Source organism: Hemitrygon akajei, chromosome 8 (genome assembly GCF_048418815.1).
Source record: "Hemitrygon akajei chromosome 8, sHemAka1.3, whole genome shotgun sequence".
NCBI lineage: Eukaryota > Metazoa > Chordata > Chondrichthyes > Myliobatiformes > Dasyatidae > Hemitrygon > Hemitrygon akajei.
In genome coordinates, this window is record NC_133131.1 from 131,674,136 (window position 1) to 131,682,867 (window position 8,732).

At 35.6% G+C, this 8,732-nt stretch overlaps 1 long non-coding RNA gene across 1 annotated transcript; it reads left to right on the forward strand.

The window, feature by feature from the left end:
* The first annotated feature begins 313 nt into the window (after window positions 1-313).
* Window positions 314-8,482, forward strand: LOC140731466 (uncharacterized). The gene is made up of 2 exons (XR_012099845.1): window positions 314-411; window positions 7,941-8,482. It is a non-coding gene; the product is annotated as an uncharacterized lncRNA (long non-coding RNA).
* Window positions 8,483-8,732: the final 250 nt, after the last annotated feature.

Below are 8,732 nucleotides of genomic sequence, written 5' to 3' on the forward strand. Positions count from 1 at the left end.
AAAAATCCTACTGTTATTAATGTAATCCTGATCTATTTGTATCATTATCATTGTTATGTTTATCAACTCGAAACTCTATGAAAAAGATGGATAAAGAAAGAAAGAAAGAAAAACAATCCAAAACTAATAAAGAATTAAGACAGAAGATTACTGATCTAGAAAACAGAAGCAGAAGAAATAACTTTTGAATTCTTGGTCTCAAAAAGTTAACTGAAGGTGATCACCCTTCAGAATTCTTTGCAAACTTTCTGGTTCAGCTATTCCCTAATATTTTAAAGTCGACACCAATGATTGACCAAGCTCACAGAGTGCCTGGGAATAGAATGCTTGGAAACAGACCTCGTTAAGTAACAATCTATTTTCCTGAATTTCAAAGAAAGGACCTTATAATTGGTGAATCCAGTCAGAAAGGTATGATTGATTACAATGGCAAGAAGATTAGGATTGTCTAGGATTTCTCAGCAGAGATCATGAGGGAGCGTGCTAAGTTTAAAAGTGTCATATCAGAGCTGTTCAACAAAAATTTTAAACGTTCTTTACGGTATCTGGCTCGGCTCAGAATTACACTGAAGGATGGTTTGAGGGAATGGTTCTGTTCGAGTTTAGAGGTTCAGAAATTTTTACAGTCAGAAAATTGATTGTTTATTATTTTTACATGATTAACTACATATTTTACCTTTGGCAAACCTTGTAGTCAACTCTCTTTTTGAACCTTTTAAAGCTGCATTCTGAGAATAAGACTTTAACGAGCTAATACTTTGTGTGTTCATATGATTTTATATTATACTTATTTCTCTAGGGTTCTTGATATCAGAATTAAGTGTTTCTTTTTTATCTGTTGTTTTGACTAGGTTGGAATACTTCTAACCTTGAAATTAATTTGGAGCTAAGCCAGCAGATTCTCTGGGGGGGATGTTATCATTACATGTAGGCGTCAACTTTCTCTGTTTGGGAAGGGGAAGGGGGGTTGGGTTTTTTCCTGGAAGCTGTTTTGGATTCTTAGCCAAATCTGTTGCTTGGTTACCTTATCTCAAAGGTTATTGTTTAGTCTTATTAATTATTTCAGGGATTATTCCTCTAACTTTTCTTTTAAATAGTATTAAAATGGATTATACTACTAACTTACTTAGTCTTAAAGTGAAAAGGTTAAATCACCCTGTGAAATGAAATAAGATTTTTGCCTATGTTAAAAAACTTAAAGTCCCAATTATTTTTTTACAAGAGAATACAGTGGCCAAAGAAAGCCTTGTTATATGAGATGCCTTTAAGGCATATATTAGAGGACAAATCATTTCTTATACTGCAAGTGTTAAGAAAAAAGCTAATAAAGAGAGAATTAATTTAGCCAATCAGCTGAAACAATTAGACCAAGAATATGCCTTGGCTTCAGATCCTGTTCTATATAAAAGGTGGGTTGAAATTAAAACCAAATACAGGTGTCCCCCGTTTTGCGAACATTCACTTTACAACAGCTCGCTGTTACAAAGGACCTACATTAGTACCTGATTTCGCTAACCAAAGAGGATTTTCACTTTTATGAAAAAAAGACGCCCGCTTTATATGTGTGTTTACCCTGAGAAAGACTACCATGACCGTGAAGCCTTGTGCGGGCAGTTGTGTGTGCATGTGTGTACGTGCCAATTGTTTTTCTCCAAATCGATTTCAGCTCGCTGTCTTCCCGATTTTGATCAGTGAAACTACAACGTACATAAAATATTTCTATTTTATATAGGCTGTATATTTATCATATCATTCCTGCTTTTACTAAATGTTAGTGTTATTTTAGGTTTTATGTGCTATTTGGTATGATTTGGTAGGTTATTTTTTGGGTCTGGGAACACTCAAAAAATTTTCCCATATAAATTAATGGTAATTGCTTCTTCGCTTTACGACATTTCAGCTTACAAACGGTTTCATAGGAATGCTTTACATTTGGATAACGGGGGAAACCTGCTATGATCTTTTGTTAACATATCCTATTGAAACTCAACTCATAAATGATAAAAGTCAGTTTTATATTCATGAAGATAAAACAGGTAAATTATTGGCTAACCAAATTAAAACTATTGCTGAACTACAGATTAAAGAAATTTGTAAAACTAACGGTGTCAGGACAACTGATCATTTAGAAATAAATTATACCTTTAGAGAATTTTATTCTAAACTTTATAGTTCTGACCTTCCTAAAGATAATACCGTAATGCAGGGGTTCCCAACCTGGGGTGCCTGCACCCCCAGTGGGTGCAAGATGGAATTTCAGGGGGTGCAACAAAGAGTCACGAGTCATCACTCAGCCAGCTGCCAGTGTGCCTTGAGAAGTGGTAGTAACGTTTGTCCCAAGCACACTCCAGTCTCCCGCTGCCCGAGTCGAGAGAGACGTAAACTCACTCCAGTCTCCTGCTGCCCGAGTCAACGTTGAGGATTCTCATCAGTGTTACCTGGGAGTTACACCTCAGAGTTGAGGAGTCTCATCAATGTTAGCTAGAAGGTTACATCTCAGAGTTAAAAATCATCTCATAATACCAAAATCTTTATACATTCCGAATCAACCATCGAGTAACGACTTCCCTTTAAAACTAAACCTGCAGACAGTAGGTAAATTATTCAATTATAACATTTTAAGAAGCCGCATTTTGATAAAAAGTAGCTGAAGTTATTCATTCGTATTTGTCTCAATGCATTAAAGAAGTTTTTGAATTTCAAAGGTTTTTTTTCTCTTAAAAGGTTTTTTCTTGAATCGTTGATAATTTTGAATTGTGTTAGTTGAGGAGGTATCATGGTTAGCACCGAGGACTTTGAATTGTGTGATAGGAGTTCATATCTCTGGTAATCATCGGATATTGGTGTGTAAATTCAGTAGAGAGTAGCCTAATAAGTCGTGTCACATCTCCGTAGCATTTCAACCTGACGATTTATCTTGGCGTAACTGCAGATAATATCGTAATATAATATTCAAAAGCGTATTTCTCGCGATACTTTGCTATAGGCGTGTCTGGTTGAGTAAAGCCATCATCCCTGACTTAGTCAGATAGTTTTTCTCATATTAGCTCATATTTTTCTCTTTACCCTTAACCCTTCATCACGTCAAAAAGGAGGAAATGGAATGATGACTATGTGTGCTTCGGTTTCACTTGCACAACAGGAAATGATGGCTTGCAAAAACCCCAGTGCATTCTTTGTAGCGTTGTGTTTTCCAACTCAAATCTGAAGCCATCCAAGCTTCAAGAGCACTTCAAGAACAAGCATGGCAGAGCTGATGTTGAAGGATATAACGTTGGGTCATTGAAAATCAAAAGAGCCCGTTTTGATTCACAAGGAACTCATCCAAAATTAGGTTTTGTTTCTGTTGAAAAACCACTAGTTCTTGCTTCATACCAAGTGGCATATAAAGTGGCCAAATCCAAGAAGCCCCATACAATCGCAGAAGATCTCATCAAGCCATGTGCACTGGAAATGGCAACAATTATCCTGGGCAACGAAGCAAGAAAATAATTTGAACAGGTGCCCCTATCAAATAATGTCATTCACAACCCAATCAGTGATTTGAGTGAAGATATTTTGGACCAAGTCATCTCAGATGTCAGAGCTAGTCCTCTTAAAACCTCTATTCAGTTGAATGAGTCAACTGATGTCTCCAGTTGTAGTCAACTCATCACATTAGTGAGGTATGTCAATGACGGTGCTGTGAAGGAAGATTTCCTGTTTTGTAAAGATCTGAAAATAAACACAACTGCAAAGGATATGATGCAGCTGGTGAAAGTCTTCTTTGCCAAACATGATTTAGATATCAAAGTCATTGGTTCTGTGTGCACTGACAGGGCACCTGCAATGCTTGGAAATAAATCTGGCTTTTCTGCATTGTTGAAAAAGGAGATTCCAGACTTGCAAGTTACCCATTGTGTTCTTCATCGGCATGCTCTGGCATCAAAATCAATGCCTCCAAATTTGAAGAAAGTCCTTGATACTTGTATGAAGATCATCAACTGGATCGGGGGCGTGCTTTGAACCATCGCATCTTCAAATCATTTTGAGGATCTGGGAAGTGAGCATTCAGTTTTGCTTTTCCACACTTTGTCCATTGGTTGTCACGAGGACAAGCTTTAACCCGCTTCTTTGAACTGCAGGAAGAAATCAAAGTTGTTCTGGAGGAGCGTGGATGTGATCTGGTTGGGGCAATGGAATCACAGGAATTCGCCCAAATGCTGGCTTACTTAGCTGCCATTTTCACTCGCATGAATGACCTGAGTGTTTCTCTTCAAGGAAAAGGAATAAACATATTGAAGGCTTGTGAAAAGTTGAATGCCTTCAAAGAAAAGTTACGTCTTTGGCGTCGAAGGATGGAAAGGGGCAGTCTCCCAAATTTTCCTTCACCAGAAGAGATGGTTGATGATGCTGGATCCATAACTCCTACTGTGCGTGAAGAAACTGTGGCTCATTTGGAAATGCTGTCAGAATCGTTTGAGGGATATTTTGCTGCTGGAGACCTGAAGATTTCAGAAGACTGGATCATGAATCCATATTCCTACAATTTGGAGAAAATGTCAGATGATGAAGAGCTGAAGGAAGATCTTACTGATCTGCAGACAAATTGAGCTCTTGAAATGCAATTTGAAAGCAAGACTTTGGAGGAGTTTTGGTGTGCAGCACTGGATATGTTCCCAAGACTTGGTGGAAAAGCACTCCGTGTCCTCATTCCATTTGCAACAACATACTTGTGTGAATCTGGATTCAGTTCTCTTTTGTCAATCAAGACAAAATCTAGGAATCGCCTGAATCCACAGGCAGACCTGCAGATCGCAGTCATCAAGAAAGTTCCACGTTTTGACAAAATCATGAATGAGAAGCAGGAGCAAAGAAGTCATTGAATTTTATGTTCGCAATTGGGATTGATTTTACTTTTACAATTTTTTTCTGAATAAATTAGAATCTAATTGCTCAATTTATGTTTGCATTTTATGCACTGAGTTGAAAGCTTATTTTTTTAAGTTCAATTTGTTCACCCGCAGTATTGTACATGGTTCAAAAATTAGAAATTAGACTTCTTTATCTTCAAATGTGATATTACTTTTGTAGGGGGTGCAAACATTAATCAAACATTTCCTAGGGGTGTGGGGCATAGAAAAGGTTGGGAACCACTGCCGTAATGAATAATTCTTTAGACCAATTAACTATTCCTACACTTTCTGTGGATAACCGAAAACAATTGGATCAACCTATTTCTCATGAAGAAATTGCCGAGGCTGTATGTTCACTGCACTCAGGGAAGGCTCCAGGTCCTGATGGATTTTCTGGAGAATTTTATAAGGCTTTTTCTTCACTGCTTATATCTCATTTATGTTCCGTCTTTTCGGATACTTTTAAGTTGGGTAGGTTGCCGCAATCTTTTTATGAAGCTTCTATTTCGCTTATTCTTAAAACGAATAAGAACCCAACTGAATGTTCTTCATACAGACCAATTTCCTTACTTAATGTTGATACTAAAATCCTATCTAACGTTCTGGCTCGTAGGATTGAAAATATCTTACCATCTATCATTTCTGACAATCAGACTGGATTTATTAAAAATTGATATTCCTATTTTAATATTTGTCGGTTATTAAATCTTATCTATTCTCCTTCTAAGGAGATTTCGGAATGTATGATATCCTTAGATGCTGAGAAGGCTTTTCATCGGGTTGAATGGCACTATTTATTTAAAATTTTAGAAAAATTTAATTTTGGACCCAATTTTACTCAATGGATTAAATTACTTTATTTATCTCCTGCTCGGGTTCTTACTAATTCTCAGAATTCTAAACCATTTAAACTTCAATGTGGAACCAGAAGTCCTTTGAGCCCTTTGTTCTTTGACCTGGCCTTAGAACCCTTAGCTATTGCCTTTCGAGAATCTAGTGATAACACTGGTATTTTGCGGAAGGGTACTACCCACAAAGTTTCACTTATGCAGATGACGTATTGCTTTTTATTTCCAATGTCGAGGCTTCGTTACCTTCTGCACTTTCTCTACTCTCCTATTTTAGCCAGATTTCTGGATATAAATTGAACCTATGTAAGAATGAACTTTTTCCTTTCAATAATTTGGCATCAACTAATACTAATCTTCCTTTTAAAATTGTAAGAAATCAACTTACTTATTTGGGTGTAACAATTACTAAGAATTATAAATATCAATTTAAAGAAAATCTTCTTACTTTATTAAATTATATAAAAAGAACATTATCAAATTGGTTGCCTCTTTCGTTATCGTTGATTGGCCAAATTAATTCTATTAAAATGAATTTCTTACCTAAATTTATATACGACTTCCAGGTCTTACCCGTCTTTATTCCTAAATCCTTTTTTGATTCTCTTGACTCTATTTTATCGTCTTATATATGGAAAAATAAATGTCCTCAAGTGAATAAAGTTCATCTCCAGAAAGTTAAAAAGAATGGAGGTTTAGCTTTACCAAATTTTAGGTTTTATTATTGGGCAGTTAATATATGGAATCTTACATTTTGGTTATATTATATTAATCATGAGGACCATCCGGGGTGGGTTTCTTTAGAAGCTAACTCTGTTAATAAATTTTCTATTATCTCTCTTTTGGGATCTTCACTTCCTTTATCTTTAAGTAAAATAACTGAAAATGTGGTAGTTAAACATACCTTGAGGATCTCGATACAATTTAAAAAACACTTCGGTTTATTGAGAGTTTCCCTTTCTAGTCCCATTTCTCTTAATTATTTTTTAAGCCCTTTATGACTGATGTAGTTTTTAAACAATAGGATAGATTGGGTATTAAATGTTCATAGATGCTTTCTGGCCTGCTGAGTTCTGCCAGCATTTTGTGTTTTTTGTTTCTAGGATCTGTTTGTTGGAGGAAGTCTTTCTTTGTTCGAACAACTGTCAACTAAATATAGTTTACCAAAAACCCACTATTTTTTATATTTACAAATTGGAGACTTTCTGCAATCTCAATTATATACATTTCCTAAAAGTCCTGATAAGAACGCATTAGATGAAATTCTTAATTTGAAATATTTTTATAATGGTTCAATATCCAATATTTATGATATGTTGATGGGAATGAGAAATGATTCTTTAGACAAAATCAAAAATCTTTGGGAATGAGATTTACAGACTTCAATTTCAGAAGAAACTTGGAATGAAATTTTTAAATTGGTTAATACTTCATTGTTACGTGCCCGTCATTCCCTCCTACAATTTAAAGTGGTCCATAGGGCTTATACGACCAAGGATAAGCTATCTCGTTTTTATATGGATATATCTCCCTACTGTTATAGGTGTAACAATGGAGAAGCTTCATTCATTCATATGCTTTGGACACGTCCAAGTCTTGAAAAATATTGGAGGAAGTATTCCAAACTTTTTCTGTACTTTTTAAAGTAAATTTTAAGCCTAATCCTTTGACCGCCTTATTTGGTATTGTTGGAGGGGAAGATATCATTTTGAAGACATCTGACTTGCACATTCTGGCTTTTATCTCTCTTATGGCTAGGAGGGCGCTCTTGCTTAAATGGAAGGATGCTGCTCCGCCTGATCACACTCAGTGGTTACGGGATGTTATGGCATGCTTACATTTAGAGAAGATTCGTTGTTCAATTTCTGAATCTAACCAAGATTTTCAAAATTTGTGGGGACCGTTTTTGATTTCCCGTTAAAGTACAGATGCTGGTAAATAGCATATTTCACTATCTGATAAGGTTTTCTTTTCCCCTTTCTTCTTTACCAAACAGCTTCGGCTTTGGTAGCGGGGTTAGAGTTTTTTTTAATATATATAAAATTATTCATATCTCAACATATGAATTAATCTAATCTACATGAATATAGGGTAAGGAGTTCATTGATGTGATTCAAATATAATGTATTTGGTATTATTATATTTTTCTTTTGTTTTATAATATGTATTTTCTTAAACTCTGTATTCTTCTGTGTAGAAATTAATAAAAATATTGAAAAGAAAGAACGTAAAGATCACGGGAGAATCGGCATCAGCTAATGCTGAGGCTGCAGCAGCGTTCCCAGAGGAGCTCAAGAAACTCATAGAAGAGAAAGGCTACCTTGCAAGATTTGTTTGATGATGCAAAGAAAAAGAAGAGACAGCTTCCTATAACAATGTTACTAACTAAAGCATCTGCAATTCTGAAGTCTTGACATTCAACGCTTGAAGATCCTCAGTCCTCAATCTCCACAGTTCCTGACTTTAGTATTATTGAGCCTCCTTATTCCCTAAACAAGACAGTGTAATAACTACTGTACAGGTGTTACAAGTTTTACTGGTTGTTTGATTATTGTTAACTCGCGTCTCCTTCATTTACTGCTTGTGTTGTGAGCGAGAAGAACATGTACAGTTTTTTTCTTGTCAATATTCCTTAAACAAGACAGTGTAACAACTATTTACATAGCATTTCCATTGTATTAGGTGTTATAAATTCTGTAATCTAGAGATGATTAAAAGTTTTACTCATTGTTTGATCATTGTTCGCCTCGCATCTCGTTCGTTTGCTACTCGTGTTGTGAGTGAAAGGAACATGTACAATTTTTTTTCTTGTTACTATTCCCTAAACATTACAGTATAACAACTATTTACATAGCATTTACAGTGTATTAGGCATTATAAGTAATCTAGGGATGATTTAAAGTATACGGGGGGATGTGTGTAGGTTATATGCAAATACTGCACCATTTTATATAAGGGACTTGAGCATCCACACTTTTTGGTATCTACG